This window comes from Propithecus coquereli, unplaced genomic scaffold, assembly GCF_000956105.1.
Source record: "Propithecus coquereli isolate 6110/MARCELLA unplaced genomic scaffold, Pcoq_1.0 Scaffold456, whole genome shotgun sequence".
Taxonomy (NCBI): domain Eukaryota; kingdom Metazoa; phylum Chordata; class Mammalia; order Primates; family Indriidae; genus Propithecus; species Propithecus coquereli.
The window spans coordinates 614,618-638,139 of record NW_012150352.1 but is presented as its reverse complement, the minus strand read 5'-3'; the positions used below and the strand labels follow the sequence as shown (position 1 = coordinate 638,139).

Genomic DNA, 23,522 nt, shown 5'->3' with positions numbered 1-23,522 from the left:
GTGCTTAATATTCATGCATTTGTAAATTTCCCAAATTTCCTTCTGTTGTTGATTTCTAATTTAATTCTATTATGGTCAGAAAACATACTTTATATTATTTCAGTCTTTTTAAATTATTAAGGCTTGCTTTATGAACTAGTATATGGTCTATCCTGGAAAATGTTTCATGGGTCCTTAAGAAAAATGTATATATCCTTCCTTCTGAGTGTAGTGATTTATAGATGTCTATTAGGACTAGTTAATGTTAACAGTTGCTTACGTATTTTATTTCCTTGTGGATTTTCTGCTTAGTTTTATATCTCATATTGAAAGTGGAGTGTTGAAGTCTCCAATATTATTATTAAATTGTATTTTTCTCCCCTTAAATTCTGACCATTTTTGCTCCATGTATTTTGAGGACTCTATTGTTAGGTACATATATGTTTATAGTTGTTATATTTTCATGATGTATAGATAGTTTTAAAATTTGAAAATGTCCTCCTTTGTCTTGATTAACATTTGTCTTAAAGTATATTTTATTTTATGTTAGAATGGCCACTTCTCCCTTTTAGTTACAGTTTCAGTGCTATTTTTTTCTATCTTTTTACTTTCAATCTATTTGTGTATTTGAATCTAAGCATGTCTCTTTTAGACAAGCTATAGTTGGATCATGAGTTTTTGTTAATCCATTCTACCAATTTCTGTCTTTTTATTGGAATGCTTTATCCATTTACATTAAATGTTGTTGCCAATAGGGTAGGACTTCTGCCATTTTGCTATTTGTTTTCTCTATGTCTTATGTTTTTTTCTTTCACCACTACCTTCCTTTATGTTAAATAGATACTTCCTACTGTATCATTTTAATTTTCTTATTGTTCTTTTACTATATATTTGTGACTATATATTACACAATTAGTTTCTTAATTCAGACCAATCTAGTTAGGATTAATACTAACTTAATTTAAGGAGTATATAAAAACTGTGCTCCAATATAGCTTCATTTTCTTCACCTTTCTTTGTGAGACTATTGCCATACACATAAGATATTTATACATTATAAGCACATCAACATAGTTTTATAATTATGCTTTGTGCAGTAGTCTTTTAAGTCAGTTAAGAGAAGAAGAGTTACAAGAAAAAATGCATTTATAATGTCTTTATATTTACCTCCATAGTTATCATTACTGATGCTCTTTGTTTATTCAAGTTACTTCTTAGTGTTTCTTCATTTCAGTTTGGGTGTCTTCCTTTTACTTTCTTGTGGGGCACATCAGTTAATGATAAATTGTCTCCATTTTTCTTTATCTAGACTGTCTTAATTTCTCCAATTTGGAAGGATAGTTTTGCTGGATGTAGAATTCTTGGTTGACAATTCTTTTCTTTCAGCACTTTCAACATCATTCCATTGCTTTCTGACCTTACCTGGTTTCTGATGAGAAATTAGCTGTTAATCTTACTGAGGATCTCTTTTATGTGATAAATTATTTTTCTCCTGATGCTTTAAAGTTTTTTCTTTGTCTTTGCCTTTTGATAATTCAACAATGTTGATGAAGTCTCTAGTTAACCTATTGGTCAGCTAATAATCAGTGATTTTTATAAATTCTTTGAAAAACTTAGTCTTCTGCTCTTTGCTAAATAATTCCATATGTGTGTGTTAGAGAATACCCTCAATACTCAAATCATTCACAGCATTAGTCTCCACTTCTCACTTACACAGAAACTCAAATTTAGCCAGAGATAAGAAATTGAAGACCTCTTACATCTTTTCTGGGAAGTGCACAGCCTTGTTCATGTGTGTAGCCTTATAGATACCCAGAAATATTATATATATAATTTATTCTAAATTGCTGAAGAAAGCAACCTAGAAAATGAGATAACCCCTAAATCAAAGAAATCACCTACAGAGAGGTAGTCTATCAGCCTGGGCCATACTGAGAGATTTAATTATAATTGTAACGATGTGATAAATGTGATTTAAGGTAAATAGGCAGTTATACTTGATCACTCTTACCTTACCTAATGCCATCTCTAGGACCTAAGCTCTCTGAGAAGAAAAGGAACAAAGCACTCAGAATATGTAACAAATTTTAACAATTTCCTATTTGGGGGAATTTAGGTTATCTTCAATAATTCAACAATACAGATAATGCTGAAATATATTTTTCCTGTTCACATATATTGCTGAATTTCCCCATTATTTTTCAAAAGTATAATTTTAGATATGGAATCATTTAATCAAAGTATACTCACATGTTTTAAAGCTTTTTATAGATACTACAAGAAACTCTAAAGAATAGTTATACCAATAGCTGTGTATGAAATTGTGTTTTCTGGAATTCTTTGTCATATTGGGAGTCATTATTATTGTCATTATTGTTCATCTTTACAAATACAATAGGTGAAGCATAGTATCACATGTTAAACTCATTTCTCTTATTACTAGGGTGGTTACACATCTTTTCAAATAATTTATTAAATTATTTTCTTTTTCCCCAAACATTCTTGTCTTACATGTTCATCTTGTCCTAGATGTGGTGTTCATTCTTTCACTTTTATTATATCTTTGTATACAAAGGAAAGTAAGATATTATCTGCCACATATATTTTATATATTTTTCCCAGTTTGCAAGTTGTCTTCTAACCTTATGCAGGATTATTTTTATTTAAAATTAATGCATGATGCCAGAATATATTCTTATAGAAACTCCTTCTGAGGACTGAAATTTTCTCGATGTCAGAACATGAAAACTTTCCCCTACTTATTAGAATAGAAAGTATTATATTGTAACTATTGTTTCTAGGTAAAGTTTGCAAAGAGCACTGTTCCTTATGTTAACTTAGTTGCATGTTTGCACTGAGGGAACATGAGTAAAATATGCAAATTCCATTCTGTTGTTTAGATTTATTTAGAGAGAGGATTTGTTTAGAGAGAGAATTTGTTTATTTTCTAATAGGATTGCATAGATAGAAACTTTGCATAAAATAATGGAATTAATCCCTGTGAAAGCTCTGAGTGGATTATCAGTCACAACCTCTGCCATCCCACTCTGTGAAATGTCTAAGAAAAGGATTAAGAAAACCTCTCCAGTTGCATGAGAAGCAGCTTAGTTATAGGCTGCTGCCTGCACCACATGTGCCCACATACACTCATATAACACAGACCCACATGCGTTCAACATCTCCCTTGAATTGTCAGTCACTCCAAATATGAGTAAGAAGTAGGGAGCTAGAAAATTAAAATTTTAGGCATCCAAGCAAACAGCAAAGACAATGTAGGAACATCTAAGGATTTGGGATTTAAATTGAATAGAGATTGATAGAGTACATTAAAAGTTGATATACTTATATACTTATGTACTTACAGTTGATGTCTCATAGTTATAAAATATCTAATTCATTTAATTATATGAAAATGCCATTAAATACAAGACTAATTGATTGTGAACTTTAATTACATCTGCAAAATGCCTATGCAGCAACACCTAAATTAACGTTAGATTGAATAACTGGGGACTGTAGCCTAGTCAAGATGACACATAAAAAAGACCATCATGGTATTCTCATTCATTTTTTTATGTATGCATAGTTTTTTTTTCATTTATATTAACCACTCATCAGATGTTTTGATTTTTTAAAATTTGACAAATAATTTTTGGCTCTTTGCTAGTTTCTTCTAATTTTATTACATTTTGATCAGAAGTCATCTATAATTTATTGAGTTATTTTGTTATAGTCATTTTTTGTAATTGAACATGATTTTTGAAAAAAAGTATACTCTATTTTAGGTATAAAATTCTTTCTGTGCATCAATTAGATGCAGATATTTAATTAACATGTTCAAATAAAAATATTATACTTTTTACCTATTGTATTGTTCATTTTGGAGAGAAAAGTGTTGATGCCTTCCACTGTGAAATATGAAATGCCAGTTTCTCCTTTAAGGTATCAATTTTTGCTTAACTTAATTTGAAATTATGTTAGTAGATATTGTGGTAAGCAGGGCTCTAAGATGGCCCCCAAGGTACTCCCTCCTTGGTGTACCTGCTGTGTATAATCTCCTTCCCTGGGTGTGGACATAAGATATCACTCCTGTGCTTAGTATATCAGTCAGTTGAATTTGAGTTATTCAAAAAGGAGACCTAATCAAAGGAGTCCTGACCTAATCAAAGTAGTCTTTCAAAATGGTGGTATTAGAGAGATGCACTCTTTGTGATCTCAAAGAAGTAAACTTTCATGTTGTGAAAGTCTGTGAGTGGAAGCCCTTGAGAAGCTGAGAGTTATCTCCACAGGGAACTAAATTTTACCAACCTGAATCAACTTGGCAAAGGATCCAGAATATCAGCTTGGTGGCCAAGCTGTGGCTGATACCTTGATTGTAGCTTTGTGAGAATTGAGCAAAAGATCCAGCTAACAGCATAAACTCACACATAGAAACTGTGAAATAGTGAATATGTGTTGAGTTAAGCTGCTAAATTTGTGATTTGTTACAAGCCAATAGAAAACTAATACAAGTGTTGGGAGAGAGTGGCCAAGATGGTGGACTAGAAGCAGCCTACACATACCACTCTCAGAGAGAGGATCAAAAGTGGTATTTGTATACACAAGGAGTGCAATGTGCACTACCCGAAGGATGGACATATTTGAAACACGGACTTCTGTGGGGGGGGATACCAAGGGCAACACACATAACCTAAACATATGTACACCCATAATTTGCTGAAATAAAAAAAAAAAAAGTGGTAAGTAGATAATCACCTTCAGATTGATTATCTAAGAGTGAGTATTGGGAATCAACAAAGAGGTGACAGAGCACACCTAAAGCGAAGGAGAGGGAAGTTGGACCACCCACTCAGCAGAGTCAGAGTTACCTGGGAAAGGTGCCAGCATGTAGGGAAGAGGCAGAGGAGAGAACCCTGGGGCTCCACACTTCCCACATGAACTTTGCAGTCCACTCTGTGGGAGGTTCCCTCCACTACAGCAGGCCCCTGGACTGACACAGGGAACTGTCTGGAGACTGTGCAGAGTGGCATTGCTCTAGAGAGAATGTACAGCGGGGTCCGCCTGTCTTCCAAACCCTGGGCACTACAGCTGGTGCCATTCTGAGGTCCCAGTCTCAGAGTACTATGTTTACCCAGGGGTCAGCTCCATTGCTGCTGCCTCCCTATCACCATTGCCAGGACAAGGAGGAAGTGGGGAGGCTGGGCACTCTTACATGTCTTGTGAGCAGGTGCCGCACACCCTGCCACCACTGGGGGACCCAGGCAGAGCAACTGACCATGAACCTGGCACATGCTGCTACTTCCTAGATAGTGCCAGCCAGCCGCCACTGCCACAGGATATGGACAGAGCACATGCCACGGCCCCCTGTGTGCACCGTAGACGTCTGGGTAGCACATCTCCAGCTGCCACAGCCTGGGTAGCATTGATGTAGATGGATCTGGGGGAGATGACTGCCACATGCAGCCATATACCATCATGTGCCGCTGGCCCACCTTGATCCCTCTTTATGATGATCCACTTTTACTTAATGAATAGTACATATATTTTGTCTTTCTTATGATTTGTTTAATAACATTTTCTTTTTTCTAGTTTACTTTCTTGTAAAAATATGGTATATATACAATATATATAATGTATACATTATGTATTAATTGATTCTTGTAAAAATATGGTATATATACAATATATATAATGTATACATTATGTATTAATTGACTGTTATGTTATTAGTAAGGCTTCTGGTCAATAGTAGGCCATTAGTAGTTAAGTTTTAGAGGAGCCAAAAGTTACATGCAGATTTCTGACTGCATGAGAGGTCAGTACTCCTAACTTCTGCATTGTTCAGGGGTCAACTGTATTTTCCGCTCTTTTTTTTTTTTTTTTTTTGTAACATTTGTTCTTCTTGCTTTTTATTTTAATTCAATTTTCTTTGCTTCATTTTGTTAATTTTTTAGCTATATCCATTTTTGTGATTAAGAATAACTGAGACTTCTAAAATTTTGTTTTTAATTTCTTTATCTCTAGTTGCTTCTTTTTCTTGAATTTAATATCTACTTGAAACCTCATTAGGAGACCTGCTACACTTAATTTAACTTCTTTTTTGTTTGTTCTTCTCTCTCAACAATATTAGTTATTTGGTTTATTGAGTTTGTGGCTAGTTTCTTTTCCTGGGACCCAAAAATCTGGTGACATTTTCTCTCTCTGCTCATCTGAGTGTTTGAGAGCCACGGTTCACAAGATTATAGTTGTCAGTTCTGATTAAAGGACATTGTCGACAGTGATAGCAGGCAGAGGGTAAGAGCAGGATGTGCTGTCAGGGAGAGTCTGCCAAGCTCAAGTGATCTCTGTTCTCTTTTGATAGTCTGAATATTAGCAGATAAAGACTATATTCTCTATTCTTCTCAAGAGAACATATATAAATAAAATTGAAAGTGTAGCTTGAAAAGACAGGTAGAAATGTCTTAAATATTAAAGATGTGGATCCTGTGGATTGATTAAAACAAATTGACAACTCCTAATATCCTACTTATCTAAACATAACAGGTAATATTTGCAAAGCTTTTGGGGGGCCAGTTTATTGTTATTACCCCAAGTTATTCTTACTGAAGTCAAATTTGCTTCCCCTCAAATAATACATCTTGTAGGGGAATTTATGTAGCAAACAAAAGGTACCCCCGTTATAATACATGACTATATTATTATTATTGACATAATGAATAGGCTATTCTTACAATGTTGGCAAAAATGCTAATTTTAGGAGTTTTGTGTGTAGTGAAAATTGTTTGACTTCTGCTATAAAATTATTTGACTTCTGTCCCTTGTGTTCATATGTCAATTGTACAATTTTATGATATAACTTTAAGGTTAAGAATATACTTTATTGTTATTATGGTTTACAAAACTAACTGGTACACATAGACAATGAAATCATAAACTTGATTATAACTAACCACGTTCATATGATGGAACTAACTTTTAACTAATATGCATCCATTTAGCTAATATAATGCTGTGTGTGCCATGGTCTGAAATTCATGTATTGAAATCCTAACCTCCAATATAATGGTGTTAGGAGGTGAGACCTTTTAGGAGTTCGTTAGGTTATGAAGGCAAAACCCTCATAAATGGAATTAATGCCCTTATGAAAGAAGCCTGAAGGAGCTCATTTGCCCCTTTTGATGCAAAGACAAAGTGAAAAATGCCTGTCTATCCACCAGAAAGCGGGACCTCACCAGACACTGGATGTGCCAGGACCTTAATCTTGGACTTCTTAGTCTCCAGAATTGTTAAAAATAAATTTCTGTTGTTTGTAATCTATCCAGTTTCTGATTTCTTACAGTAGCCCAAGTGGACTGAGACAACATGATATACCTATTACTTTTGTTATTATGAAGAATCTATGGAAAAATTTAATAGCCACAGTGGCTATTATATGGGGCAGCATAGTTCTAGAAGGAGTCAGCAGATGATAACCAATGTAACAGCTAACCATATAATACATTAGTTGGTAAAAATTAAAGATTCTTATGAACAAAATAATATAGGTGAGGGGACAAAGAGTTATGAGTAGGGAAGTATGCTATTTTAGTTAAGGTGACAGGATAGAGCTCTCTGAAAAGGTGACATTTAAGCAGAAACCTGAAATAATAAAGAATGTGCCTAACACAGAACACAGCATGGAGTAAGTGCCAAACAAATATTAGTGCTTATTATTAGCTAAGAAGGATCTTGTTATTCACTGTATACTTGACTATATCATAATAGACTTATTTTAGAAGAAAATTTTCCTGTATTTTTAAACAAATGAAACATACTGTTACTTTAAAATATTAAATTCTAGTCATGATTGCATAAAAAGGAATAGTCCCCTTGCAGTATCAACAGGGAGAAAATAGCTAACCAGGTACTAAAATAATAACTCAGTAGAGAACAGAGAACAATTTACTGGTCTCCCAATTTCTCTTTAAATGAAAAACAGTGAAGTTCAACCTTAAGCAAAATTTTCCTGCCAAGTTGTCAGATGTGTTGCTCAGCAACACAATAAGACTGAGCTCCCATGATAAGGTCTTACATAATCTCAAATGGTACATTGGATAATGATACTATTTGGGTAAGTAGAGAACTTGGTTTAACTAACACAGTAAGCATTTTTGAATTCATTCTTAATTAAAAGTTGAACACTAATTTTCTTATAGTGAAACTTTTATATTTATGCCATGTCTCTACTTATGCTTTATGATTTAAAGTACAATTTACCTCCTGCTAGGAAAATTCACTGTGATATTTCTGTTGGGAATGTGGCATTCTATTTCACATGAACCCTTCTCTTTATGATTGTGTCAGACCCTAGAATATGATGGTATCAGTTAATGACTTTTAACTGGGGTGACCAGCAGACCTTTCCACATCTGATTCAAGTCTTTGACTAGCTGCAGGTATGTTAGTTCTGCATCTCACCCAATGATCATTTTTTGTCACCTTTCAAACTTTTTAGAATGGTGTAAATATGTACTGTTTGTTTAGACCTGAAAATGAAATTGTTGAAAAAGGTAAATAAGCCCCCTCTCTGAAGGAATTGAGGGAAGAGCTGCAAGGTCATCATATTTTACATTGTATCTACTTAACCAAATTCTGTCTGTACTTTAATCTCCAATTTAAGTCCTAACTACTCCATATGGCCTTTCCAAGGACCCCAGACAACAAAGCTTTAAGCACGTGTGGCTTTTATGCCCCTATTGTCCTCTTAATCATATAGTGATTGGCACCATTGCTCAATTATTTCATGTACATGCGTCTTGGGTGCCTTGAGGGTAGGAAACACATTTTATCCTACCTTTACTTTCCCTGCATCATTTACTGTCATGCTGTGCCCAGAGTATGTAACCAAATAACCAGAATAATATATACTAACTTTAGTTGGAGCTTTCTAGGTTTCAGAATATTTTCAGATATGTCATCTACATGAAAACTGGGGATTACACATGTTGAGTGAGTGCAATTTAATTATATGTACAAAGGCTTTGATGACTACAAATATCTAATTTGATCCTCATGGAGGGAAAATTTTACTTTTAACATAATGTAAATGAATCTGAACTTTCAGATTAGGCTATTTTGAAGAAAGTTGTAAGCAGTTAGGGGTCCACACTCTAATTCTTTTTCTCCTTGTAGTAATCTAAAATTTCTTATTTAATGAATGATTGGCTAAATGAAGAAAGAAGTGATGGAAGGAACGAAGGAAGAAATGATTGATTGAGCATCTCTCATTTTTGTCACCAGCTTTCATTTATCACCCAATCCCATCTATCCTTCTACAAATGCCAGATACAATGTTCTCCACTCTTTTTCTGCTGTTTCCCAAGCTCAGTCCTAATTGTTGCTTTACATTTGTGTCAGCCATTTGATGTTCACCACGTAGTATGTTACTTTCTTCGTTTCTAACTTATCCTCCTTTCAATGCATTCTATTCTTAAAGTAAGAATCATTACCCTCAAATTCTATTTGATCATTCATATTTATATGCTGGAAATAACAATGGGCTTCCATTGCCCAATATATCTGATACAGATACTTAAGCTTCTTATCCACCTTCTTACTTTATTTTCTTAAGCCATATCACCTACTATAGTATCCAATAAAGCAAATCTACTCTCTCTCTTGCTTTCTCATTATTCTTGCTTCTTTGTCTTTTTTGTCACCTTCTTTCAATTACTACCTTATTAAACTTCATAGGAAATAATGCTAACTGCTACTTTGGGGACTTACCAAGAATTTGTCTCCATAGATGTGGAAATGTCTTTTACGTATGTCCTTGTGTAAATAACCTGGTTTTAATAGTTTGTTCTCTTTCCCCTGTAAATTGTTATGTAAGGGCTGGGTGCCGTAGCTCACACCTGGAATCTTAGCACTCTGGGAGCTGAGGCAGGAGGATCGCTTGAGCTCAGGAGTTCGAGACCAGCCTGAGCAAGAGTGAGACCCTGTTTCTACTAAAAATAGAAAAACTTAGCTGGGCATGGTGGCGAGCACCTGTAGTCCTAGCTACTTAGAGGGCTGAAGAAGGAGGATCACTTGAGCCCAGGAATTTGAGGTTGCTGTGAGCTAGGCTGATGCCACAGCACTCTAGCTCAGGCAACAAACCAAGACTGTCTCCAAACAGTAAATAAATAAATAAAAAGATTTAAAAAAAAGTAAAATAAATTGTTATGTAAGGACAAAGGTTATAACCTTATATTTCTTTTATGTCTCCCTTACCTGCCTGTATGAAGTTACCATCAAAATATGTTGTTAAAAAGTGTTTTCTGACCTTGAATGCTAGCTCTTCATGGGCCTATTTTGGCCTTCAAACAATTGCCTAAGATTTCTTTCAAGGCGTATCAAAAGACGAAAAATAATGTTCTCTATTTCAAAAGTATTATTAAGTTAGCAGGAATAGTATAACAAAGTAAGATATAACCAGGGGAAATCGCATATATCTGTATGTTATTAATATGTCTAATAAAATGAGAATCTTTTGTACTGCCTCAAGCTTTCTTTCTCTTTTTGTAGAAATGATACATAGGTATATGTAACTTCAGAATAAAAGCTGATGTTTGCCCTGAAAAGGGCAAAGTTTATACATAATAATTAATGGGGACCAGTCATCTCCTTCGATCATAGCTATAAAATATCTACTGGTTCACTAGAATATCTCTAAGCAAAGCAGCAGAAAAAGATAGATATTTCAGAGTTCACATAAGCCATTAGGAAAAGAAAAAACAAGATTTAAAGATCTTTGCTGGAAGAAATAATCAGAAGCAAGAAAAGCAAAAAAATTAGATGCCTTTAGGATGGATTATAATAACAATGATTGAATAAAACTTAGAGAACACAGGCAAAATTGCTGAAAGGGAGAGAAGCATTTAGTGAGAGGCTTTCATCAACTAGAGTGGATTAGAAAATAGCCCTCATATGTATGCGGGTCAGTATGGTTGATATGTGAAGTTTCCCTAATGGTCATACAAATATGACCCTCTCTCCCTGTCTCCTCTCAGAGGGGAGAAGACCAAGGCACTTAGTTAAGCCACTTACCTGGCAGCTTTAATACCCTCTTTATTTTTTCCTTGAATTCCTTAATTTTGTAGAAAGCTTCTCTGATACTTTTTGTTCTCCAATATTTGCAGATAAAATTAAGTCTCCTGGCTACCATGGCCCCTTTGCTGTCCTGGTTTTACCCATTATACTGCATAAACACTAGAGGCTGCCATATGAGAAGCTTAGTTTACTATATATCCACATTCAAAAATATTTCCTTGTGTTTTCATCTATGTCTTCCTCCTCTCTATCTCAATGGAAGAATATTCGTTCTATTTTTATCTTAAAGATAATCATTTTAACTCAGGTATGGACCCATCCCTTCCACCCAACCTAAGTTTTGTCATTCATCATCTATCTCTTTTCTTCTCTACTCTCTTTTTTTTCCTACTGATGACTTTTACATCACACCCTTTCCAATTTAAACAGCAGCAAAACAATAAACGAACAAACAAAACTAAGAAAACCCAAATACTTTCTTTCTTCTTTATTCCATATATCACTCTAAACTCTTATAGCCAAGTTCAGCCAAGTTAGTTAATATCTATAATGCTCCCTGAGTATTTACTATTGCCAAGCCCTGCTCTAAATATTCTATATGTCTGTCCACTTAATTCTCTTAAGTAGATACTTACAGTATTACTATTTACAGACTAGGAAACTGAGGCACAGTGCTTTTATATAAATTGCTCAAAGTCACAGAGCCAGTTAAAGGCAGAGATGAGATCCAAACCTAGGCAATGTCCCTTCGATGCCCGCACTTCAAACTCCCTACACTGTTTTCTGTGTTTGGTAGGGAAGTTTACACTCAATGTCTCAACTTCCTCACTTGACACTTCAGCCCTCTATAATCTCTGGTGAAATTCCTCTTGCCAACTTCAACTTGAAACTAAAGGAAACTTTTTAACATTATCTTATTTGACCAATGTTTAGCATTTGACACATTACTTTCTCTGAGTTTTTCTTCGTTGCTTCCCAATATCGTTTATTTCCTCCTCTTCGGATATGAATGTGTCTCCTTTTACTTTACATCCTCTCTCTGGAGAATTTCATTCATTTCCATTACTTTTCCCAACTACAAATATGTTATTGATTGTCAACTCGATCTCTAGCATAGATTTTTTTCTCCTTAGTTCATATGTCTGACTATCTACTGGGTATCTCTACTTGGTTCTCCACAGGCACTGTGAATTTTATATGTTCCCAGTGAAACTCAACATCTTTCCCCAGTGTGATAATCCACCTAGTTTCTCAAGCCAGAAAGTTGAGTCATTCTAGTTTTCTCCCTTTCTTTATACTTCTTACAACCAATTAATCAGAAAGACATATGGATTACATCTTATCATTTCTTAAATGTTACCTTTTCTTTTTTGTTTTTCTGTCAAGAGCAAAATCCATTCACATTACCATGACGTATTAGGGTCCTATTGGATCATACCCTGCTTGTACTGTTACTGGGAACTCTTCCTGGCAATCCATTTTCTATTTATATCAAATATAAATGGTCCCTGACTTACAATGGTTCGACTTACATTTTCTGATATGCCTTCAGTAGAAGTCATACTTCCATATCTACTTCCCAATTCTGTTTTTTCCTTTCAGTGTGGTATTCAATAAATTAATGAGATATTCAATACTTTATTATAAAATAGGGTTGTGTTGGATGATTTTGCCCAACTGTAAGCTAACGTAAGTGTTCTCAGCACATTTAAGGTAGGCTGGGCTAAGTTATGTTATTTGGCATGTTAGGTGTATTAAATGCATTTTCAATGTACATTATTTTCAACTTACAATGGGTTTATCAGGATGTGATCCTGTTGTAAGTCAAGGAGTATCTGTAATTCATAGCTTTCTAACCACCCTTTGGAATTATTCTCTATCATGTCTTTGTATGTGGTATTCTCTTTGCCTAAAATATTTAGCAGTAAACCAAATGTTCTTTTATTCAATATTTCTATTATGGAGCTTGTATCAAATGTTTCTATAATCTACTACCATTCTTCCTCAAACTTCTTCATATGAACTCAAACATTTAATTAAAGATAATAGTAAGGTCACATTAATCTAGGTAAGCATTCTTTTTTCCTACCTGTAAAAATTATTTTGAACTATTTTTGAATTTGTGTATTTCTTTTTCTTTTTTTTTTTTTTTACCACTGGTAAGAAGATTTAAATCTAAGAATCTAAATAGTCAAAATACCTTTGTAGGTATTTTTATTTTTTATCTATTTATTTTATTAGAGAAAGGTAAAAAAGAAAAACTTTTTTGAAAAAGCATAATTTTTCTGAAAGTCTGAAATGTGTAGATAGTGTGCTAACTTGGATTTTCCTAGTTTGTCCAGTCAATTTATTATCAAAAGTGATAGCCCTCTCATGGCTGGATGGACCATTTGACACAGATCATGCTCCTGGAGTCAGACATGCACACAGTGGACAATCAGGTTAGATAATGGATGACACATAATGCAAGTGTCCCTCCCATAGTTCCCATCAGGTCCCTTTGATCCACCTACGCCATCCTGTACAGTCAAAGAACTGAACATCAGGGCAATATAATCTCAATCTCTTGCTCCAGAAGCACCAGTCCTGGGCAGCAAGCCCTAAAAATTACATTTCTCGAATGTATCTAAGAACATTGGAACATTGGCACACAAAATTGATTTTTTTCTTCCAAGATGATGTTTTAACACTATGGTGAGAAAAGAGAGGCAAAAAATAAGTATAAAAATGTTATTATTGTTCACAGAAGAATAAGAATTTTTTTTAAATGTTCAGTTTGTGCACAAAAGTATAAAAGAAACCATAACATAGAGGTCGATTTTTTTTCCCCTTTTAGGTAGCCAGTAAAGTGTTCCATTTAGCTGGATGGAATGACAGGGAACTAAATTTGGGACAGTATTCTGGTAATTGCCAATGGGATTCTATTAATTCTTTTCTTCTCTTCTGAATTTTACTCCTAAATTTAAGTTCAGTTTAGTTACCTGCCCCTCCTATCAAGTTAGACACTTGAGTTTGGTATTTTGGAGAATTCCATAATGATGCAGAAATATATAGCACATTTAACCAGGTTAAATTTTCAGGAAATAGATTTTCAACAGATATTCTGTCCTGTCTTTTTAAGATTAAAAAGTACCCCTTTCTGTCCTATGCTGTAACTCTTCTCCTCGCTCTGGAAATTTGTCTAATTCTAAAAGTGATCTCTGGCTTTGTTTTCCATTCTTTGTTTTGACTACCTCTTCAACAATGTCATTTATTATAACTCCTTGGAGGAACTTGAGGCTTCTTAGGAAGAGATATAGTAGAAGGAGAAACAATGGTATAATGTTCAACTGCTATGGAAAGGCTAACATCACTTTACAGTCATTGCCATAATCTTCATTTTGAAGGCTCAAAATGTTCTTTACTAGAGGAATAATATTTTTTACCATATGCTTAATTCAAAAAACAATTCTGAATGTTCTTCCTTCCAAATATTAGACTCTGGTTCTAAATTTACCTAGTTATTATTCTTGGGAGCTCACATTTCCTTCTACCATCTCTCTAACATTGATAGGACCTTGCATTACAACCATTTTCCCTCTTTTACATTGAAAATGAGGTACTTTGACACTATGGAAAGTGTCAATGGTAATATATTTTCTCTAGCATTATTTCCAAGCAAGACCTCTGTATCTTTGGTTTATGGCTACTGAAAATTTCAAATCCCCTCACCTTTTCTTTACCATCAAAATATTTTTGTCACGACCCAAAGGCAAAATGACTCACTTCTCTTATTATGGGGCCAAATCTGTACACAGCTGAAAGCAATGGCAAGTGAGAATCCCTTCACCTATTTATTTGGCACTAAAAATGAAGAGCCTGAATTTCTGAAACCTCCAGGCCACTAAGAAATTTTTCAATGGGTTAAGCAAGTCCTTATCAGAGATATTGACCTGTCACTTCCTCCGTGTTTTCACGGAGGATAGTTTTCAATGTTCAGTCAATTCTCAATTATTCTTTAGTTCCTTTACCATAAAATGAAGGGCTTCTATTAGATTATCTCCAAATGCTTTTGAGTTTGGAATTCTAACTTTATGATTCCTGAGTATATTATTCTTTAAAAATATATTTTTTTCAATTTCTTACTGACAGTCAATTAACTCACTTCATTTAGCACTTGGATAAATGCAAGCTATTCTCAAGATAATATAATTACTTCCTTGAATTGTCAAGGAAGGAGAAAGAGATCAAGTCTGTTTATACCTTGGTCCTTCACTCTCATGTCAAAGGTAATACAATGCATTTGGGAAGAAGATAATGGATGCGGTTAAGGCAGGCCAGGACAATGTACTGAGACAGTAAAATCTTAAAAGTGTGGCTAAAAATTTTCAGATAATTAGAGTTCCAAGCTTGATGCATTTAAACACCATTGAAAAATACACTCACAAACACCTGATAGCCTAATATAAATATTTTATCATTTTATTTTATTCTCACCCATTGGATCTTTTTATTAACAGAACTAGTTAAGAATTACTACAGATATAATCATCTAAAAATGAGTGGTATTTCTAATATTTACAAATCCATTGGTGAATAAGATGCTCTGAGCTGCAGAAGCATCTTTTGAATATGTATGTGTATGATTTTATTCTTAAATAAATTTGAATATTACATAACATTATTTATGGGACTCCCCCAAAACTCTTTTTCTTCTGTTCAGTGAAAGCCTGAGAGTTGCAATAATTAGATATTTATGTAAGTTATATTCATTTATTCATACACACACTCAAAATATACTTATTGAGTGCTTATTAAGTACAAAAGTCCTAAAGGTATTTTATTTCCTGTGAAATAACAAAATATTGAAGGCTACCACAACCTATTCAGTTATGCAATGTCACTTACTTATGAGATCTTCCAAGAGCAGGTTTTCAAATAGGAAATAGAGAAATCCTAAAGGCAGGGGAGGGTTAAAGGACACAATGAGAGGAGATCATGAGTGGCAGAACACAAAATCTAACTACATCACAATCTTTAAGTATAATTTTGCTGAGAAGAGAATGAACATGGTCTGTTAATAAAAAGTGAGAATTGTATTGTGGATACTAGTTATTTTATAAGTAGGGCGATACTAATGGCAAAAGATGTCACATTGGGGGATAAGATTAAGTGAGGCATAAGCAAGTCTTTAATGAAACAGACTTTTATTGCAGTCTAACTGAAATTCCAGCAATATACGATGACAGATATTTAATAAGAAGCCATACACTGCCATCGACCCATAGCTCCTCACACTCACACTGACTTTGATTTCCAAAAGGCAGAGTTTTTCTTTTTGTTTTGCGGCTGCAGTCGTTGTTTTGTTCTGGTATAATTCAGAATAAACATGTGATACTAAGATTTAAGTAGCAATCAATAACACAAGTCAGAGTAGTATATCATTATATGTCTTGGTTTCTATTTCTTACTATCTTTACTCTGAATATTTCTAGAATGGATGGACAAGATCGGTGCCTGTTTGGTGCCTGAAAGTTATTTTCAAAATCTAATGTATATTTTAAGGTACCTACAGAGCTGTTTGACTGTATGTTGGGCTGTTCAGGGCCTTAATAGGAGAACATTTTGGACATAAACAAAGGCAACTCAAATGAGGAAAAACAGAGGCTGTCTATTCAGAGTTTACTATAGCATGGGAGTCAGACACCATCATTTGAATTTGATATAAACTGAAAGTCAGGCCAGGGAGTGGGGAAGCTTTATAGTGGAAAAAATAGGAAGGCTTCATGCCCTGTTTGGAGGCTGTTAACATGGGGGTGACAGGCTAACTAGAAGTGAGGCACTCTTGTGATTAGTAAGAGTATATTTAGCTTTCTCTGGTTGGTTCTGAGCTGGCAGTGGAAATAAAAAGTAAGAGCACTAGCAGTTATTGCCTAAGTCCTGACTCTTTGGGACCGGCCACTGCAGAGCTTATAGGTCAGAATTCTATTGTCAGGTAAGCTGGCCATTGGACTTTTGCGTAGTCAGTTTCTCAGCATTGAATAGGATAGATCAATAAATATATATTTCAATATGTACCATGTATTATCTGAATTTCCATGTTATCAATTTTCTGAAAGAGGAAGAAAAAGAGTGAAATGTCAGTTCAATAAATAATTCTGAAAAGGAATTATACAACATTTATTTTGACAGCAACAATGTTGAATGCATCATAGGGAGACAATTTTAAATTTTTATGCGGGAAACAGAGGCAAAAGATCAGGAGTTCAGGATTTCAAAAACATACTTCAACATTGACACCAAGAGAAATCTTTGATTTTTGGGCTGGAGACGGAGAACATTTCAAAGATCTAAATCAATAAATGTCAATAGAATAAAGAAACGTGAGGCATGAGGCTGTATATCCCTCTGAGCATGCTGCTAATTACACACACTGGGTGTCCATCTGGGCTTCTGAAATGTGCTTTACAAGATCAAGCAGGAATATAGTGCCAATATTGTCAAAGGTTCCCTGCTAGACTTGTCCTGGTCTCCTTATGCCGGCATACGCAGAAATCTGAAAAGAAAAATAGTTTTTGTTGTAGTTTTGTTTTTGTAAGTGAAATCTACTCCCGCCCCTGTACACCACCCAACATATACCTCAGTGCCCCCCACTAACAGAGAAAACAGAGGTGGAATTGTCCCCGTGGCTCCTGAGTACTGGTCTACCTGCTTTGAGATCTTCTAGGCACAGTGATTATTTCTCAGTTTGCTTCTGGAGAGCCAGGATGGCCTCAAATGTTCCTTACCCAACACTAGCCATTGTTTCTAATTATTGCAACATGGGAAGCCATGAATAAACTATTCTACAAGCAAATGTTTCACAAAATGATAAGCTAAAAAAAGAGTTGCTTGATACAGGTATAAAAATACAGTGTTGCTGTTGGGAAGGTGCTGGTTTTTTCTTTTGGAAATCTTTTCATTTTTAATACACTGGCAGTTCTTCGAAATTCACACACTAGGAAGGAGAGGGTGAATAAATAATGCAATATAGTAAAAAATCCAAAAGTCTTTTGTGGTTAGCTTTGGAATGGGTTATGTAATTTTCAGAGCTTAGCTAACTTTCTGGTGTTTTGTGTATCCTGATATACAAATTAGTTTAAATTTCCTGGTTATGTACCAAGGACAATAGAGAGAGAAGAAGCTGAAGATGTCTGGTGGTTAACAGAGATAATCCTAAAGGAGATAAATATGTATACAAACCTCTTATATCTTTCTTCTGTTACTCTCCACAATAAATGTTCTCTCTGTTGTATTCAAATTGTCCTTCAAACATGTCTTATTTCTCCTAACCTTACCACATGCCTTTGCTATGCTTTTCCTCTTTCCAGGTTCAACTCAAAACCCATCTCTTCTGTGAAATACTTTCTTACAACCACAGCTTTTCTCTCACCTCAGTTGAAAACATATCTTTTAAAAAGGACATAACTCTATTCTCCTAATGTGTTTTTTAAATTATTTAGCTACAGGAATAGTTTCCACATGAAGGATTTTATTCTCAGTTCTCCAAAAACGGTTACTCCAAAAACATATTACTCCAAAAATGTTTTTTTAAATTTGTTGATTGATATTCTCTTTTTGGAAGAACAATATTTGCTAGCATTTAAATATTTGCCACTAAAATCAGTTTAGATATAAATAGAGGAAGCCTCAAACCTTTGTTAAATGCCAAGTTGTAGAAAGTGTTTTGCTGGGCTCCAAGCAAATGAAATTTCACATAAATCCTAGAAACTTTATCTGGTTCTCTTTTTAAAACATGAAGCTCTTTGAACATTTCTTAAAAAATTTTTTTTTAATTTTTGACATGGAGCTTATTATTCTGTTTTCCCATTCAAATAGTATTAATTTTAAGAACCAGATGAACCTAAGTACAAATCTTGACTTTATCCCTTGCTGGTGTAACAATACGTCTGTATAATTTATTTTCTTCTTCAGTAAAAGAGAATAAATAAGTCTGTCTCATAGGGTTAATATGAATACAAAATATCTACTGGTGGGACTGAGGGTTAAATAAAATTATAAAATGGTGCTCAAAAATGTCTGCTGTTGTTATTATTACTGGTATTTGTACAGAGCCTTTTTTAAAAATCTCCAAATTACCTTGCTAATACCTGCTTATTGAATCCCCTTACTGAAAAGTTATGCAGACTAAAGAATGAAAATACTAAATCCTTAGTCCCCATCCTAAGGATGAGGGCCACTCTTGGAGGTAACATGGATCTGAAACAGTACATGTTAGGTAACGTGTATGTGAAACACAGTCCTACTCATAGGATTCCTCCAGTTAACTCTTCCAAACACTTCCTTTAATCTCTCAAATGTTCTCTGAAGCTTTAAAAATCTTGTCACTAGAAAGATCCCTTTTCCAAACTATTTCAATCCCACTCTTCAAACAATGTCAGAATAAAAGAAGATCTCTTTAAGGATAGGATCCAGATTTTACATCTTTGTATTTCTTATCACAAAGAGAAGAACATGATAGGCATACATTTCCTTTAGAAAGAACTTCTAGATTGCTTAATACAGTGTTTTCCCACCTCTTCTTTGTACTTTTAAGACAACTGTTAATGTAGAAAATATTAAAATTGCTAAAATCAGGCGGCAGCGGAGGCGGCGGCGGCGGGGCCCGGGAGGGGGCTGGCGTCGGGGGCCGGCGCGTAGCCGGGACTATGGAGGGGCAGAGCGGCGCTGCAAGATCGTGGTGGTGGGAGACGCAGAGTGCGGCAAGACGGCGCTGCTGCAGGTGTTCGCCAAGGACGCCTACCCCGGGAGTTATGTCCCCACCGTGTTTGAGAACTACATCGCGAGCTTTGAGATGGACAAGCGCCGCATTGAGCTCAACATGTGGGACACTTCAGGTTCCTCTTACTATGATAATGTCCGGCCTCTGGCCTACCCTGATTCTGACGCTGTGCTCATCTGCTTCGACATTAGCCGACCAGAAACACTGGACAATGTCCTCAAGAAGTGGCAAGGGGAGACTCAGGAGTTTTGCCCCAATGCCAAGGTTGTGCTGGTTGGCTGTAAACTGGACATGCGGACTGACCTGGTCACACTGAGGGAGCTGTCCAAGCAGAGGCTTATCCCTGTGACACATGAGCAGGGCTCCATGCTGGCCAAGCAGGTGGGGGCCGTGTCCTACGTTGAGTGCTCCTCCCGGTCCTCTGAGCGCAGTGTCAGGGACGTTTTCCACGTGGCCACGGTGGCTTCCCTTGGCCGTGGTCATAGGCAGCTGCGCTGTACTGACTCACGTCAGGGACTGCAGCGCTCTACTCAGCTGTCGGGACGGCCAGACCGGGGAAATGAGGGCGAGATACATAAGGATCGAGCCAAGAGCTGCAACCTCATGTGAGGGGCCAGGGTCGGGGAGAATGTGCAGAGGGGTGATGAGGGGCACAGTTGTGCTCCTGCCTGCACCCTGGGCTTCCTGATCCTGGCTGGGAGGTCAGAGCAAGTAATTCTCCTTGGCAAGGGTGCTGGAGCGTAGAAGGGTGTCACCACCCCCCACATCCTCATCCCCCTCGTCTGCAATGGAAGTTGAGGGAACTAACAGGGCAGGCATGTAGGGCATGAACTGGGATGGGGCAGGTGGGGGTTAGGGAAGCTGACATCAAACAGTGACCTTGGTTAAGTCTCCTATATGAAGGGTACCTTCCCTCCTCACCCCCAGTCCCCATATGCTGGTCCTGGATTCCTTCTCTAAGGAATGTGTCCATTCTATGATCTTCTCTCTTCCTTTCCTCTCACTACTACAGCTGTTCTTACACATCCTAACCTCCATGCAACATGCACTAAATTAAAAAGGAGAAGCCTGTCACCCCATCAACCCACCCACCCTAGCTTCTCCCCTTCCGCAGGAGTCCCCAATAAAGCCCATGTCCATGGAAAAAAAATTGCTAAAATCATCAATGAGCCTAATATAATTGTGCTTTATTTAATTATTAATATCATCCCCACCCCAGACCCTTTACACCCACAGGAGCAAACACCCTGGAGAACCAGTGGACAGACTGTTTTTTGAAGATGTAAAAATCTGTTACTGAAAGCTCGGCACTTGTCCTTGAAGTCACATCAGAGGAATGAGAAGTGGTTCAAGGATAAGCAAAGAGAAATTTATTAATTTGCCATCAAATGAGGAAGATGGAGACTACTGTCTGAAAAATGCCATCATCCTACTAATAAGCAGAAATACAGAGCTTTTAAACGGGTGCCATTTAGCTTCAGGCAATTGCTGTTGAACTATAGTTGAGTTCCCTCTCCATCCCATCTTGCTGAAGACAATTCTGCGACTTCCACCCAGGACCTCTCTCCGCAGGATCTGGGCTGAGCCATCTCCTGTAGCACAAAGAACAAAAGACATTACCTTGCCCCTCCCAACCACTGGCCTGAGACAGTGCTGCAGATTTTAGTTCTCGAAAAGGAGTGGAGGATGTTTTAAAGAGACAGAAAATATTTTTGCCATTTTTGTTTTGAGGCAAAGAGGAAAATGGAGGGTAGTATTAAGCCAAACATGCCTATTCATTCTTGCCAAACTTACCAATATAAATCACTTTATCTTTTTAGGAGCAGAGTGGGTAAAAGAGAAAACAGAATCTGTGTTGCTCATGGAGAAAATATCTCTTCATGTAGGCCAAGAGTGAGGAAAAGGTCCCTTCTAATAGTCTTTTGATATCTTTCTGTAACATTTTACTTTTTTAGCATGCATTGATTTTACTTTTACAATAAAGGCAGTTGAATATCATCTAAAATCTATTCTTACTTTAGATATAGTAATATCTCAATGTTATATGTTATAACCTTGAATAACAATTAGAAGTGTCTGGAAATGGAAAAGTCATTTACATTTCCTTTTAATTCATTTTTTTTTTATTTAACTGCTATAAGCCAGCAACTACTTCAGTAATTGAAGACACAGGGCTCACTGGTTGCTCTAAGCAGACTAGATTGTAGGGGGAGAATGAAAGCAGAGAAGTAACAATTGCGTTTCCCATCATCGGAGCTAATATATTATAGAACTAGAGGTCTAATGATCCATAAATAGAAGATTTGGGAAGAAAAGGATATCTGACCTGAAAATTATTTGCAATCTAAGGCCTAGATGAAAGGGAAGCTCAAATGGAACATGTAGTCTGAGTTGGGAGGCAGAGGGTGGTAGGATACAGGCTAAGAACTCTGAAGAAATAGAGGCAGTGTGCTCTGTGCAGCAGTTATTCCTCCTAGGAGTGTAGTTGCAGAATCATATTGATAGAAAAATATACTTCTATGGTAATTAAACATGTTTAGAAAGCTGATTTATATTAAAAATATAAACATTCAGTTAATTTTTTTAAACAAAAACTATATACACAGCATTAATGAATTCAGTTTAATTAAAGGTAGAAATGGAGGAGCCTTGCGGATCCTCAGTGCTCATTGAATATCTGCCATTGGCCAGAGACTATACTAAATACTCTCAGACACAAAATGAACAGGCAGAACCCCTGTCCTCAGGAGCACATAATATCTTGAGAGAAACAATATAGTTAAATGAATAACCATAATACAATGATGTTTTTAATAACTGCATTTAAATTGTATTGTAAGTACTTGTTTACATATTGGTGTTTCCTAAAAAACTAAGACCTCTTTGAGAAAGAGTCTGTGTTATCTTTCTCTTTATACTCCCAGAGCATGACAAATGTTTGGCAGGTCGGAAGTGGTCAGTGTTTATTGAATTATTGTCCCATAATTAGCAGAGACCCGAACAAGGAGCATAATTCAGAAAAAAGTAAGACTATGTGGGACAGAATAAAAGAGTAAAGGCTTAAATTAGTTGAGGGAATTTGATCTAGCTCTTGGAAAAATGATGAGTTTTTTGACAGGTAGAAATTTATGTGAAAATGAAATGCAATCACAACATTTGTGAGTATTGGACCTGACCTCTTTCAGTTCCAGAGTTCACTATTAATAATGCTGAAATGACAGCAAGGGAGATGGCAAACATAATGAAAAGGACAGAAAATTTCAGTGACAAACCTGCTCTCAGCCTTCCTACAGAGAATATGAACAAAATATGTATAAGCAGATTCATAGTATGACAGTACAATATGAGGTTATACATTTTAAAAGTTTGTGCAACTTCCAGATAAAAAGTAAATCAAACAGTGATATTTTGTATAAATAAAAATAGTGTTCTTCTAATTTCAAATAAAAGTAATTTCAAATAAAAGTTAAAAAGATAAGGTACAAATAATGACTGTGTAAGCATTGCAGTCATAAATGTCTGATCTAGAAAATATCCCCTTGTGCGTTAAATTTGTGATTTGGAGTACTAGAAAAAGTAAAGTGTGCATACTACCAAGGGAATATCTGATGATAGCAATAAGAAATAACAAGTGGGAGGTAGTTTCTTATGGAAGAGTGAAGATTATGAGTCCCAGATGTTTACCGTATCATTTTCATGGGCCAAGAATAAG

The 23,522-nt window shown here is 35.8% G+C and overlaps 1 pseudogene; it reads left to right on the top strand.

The window, feature by feature from the left end:
• Positions 1–13,430: 13,430 nt before the first annotated feature.
• On the top strand, positions 13,431–20,710 carry LOC105818834 (annotated as a pseudogene).
• The last annotated feature ends 2,812 nt before the right edge of the window (positions 20,711–23,522 follow it).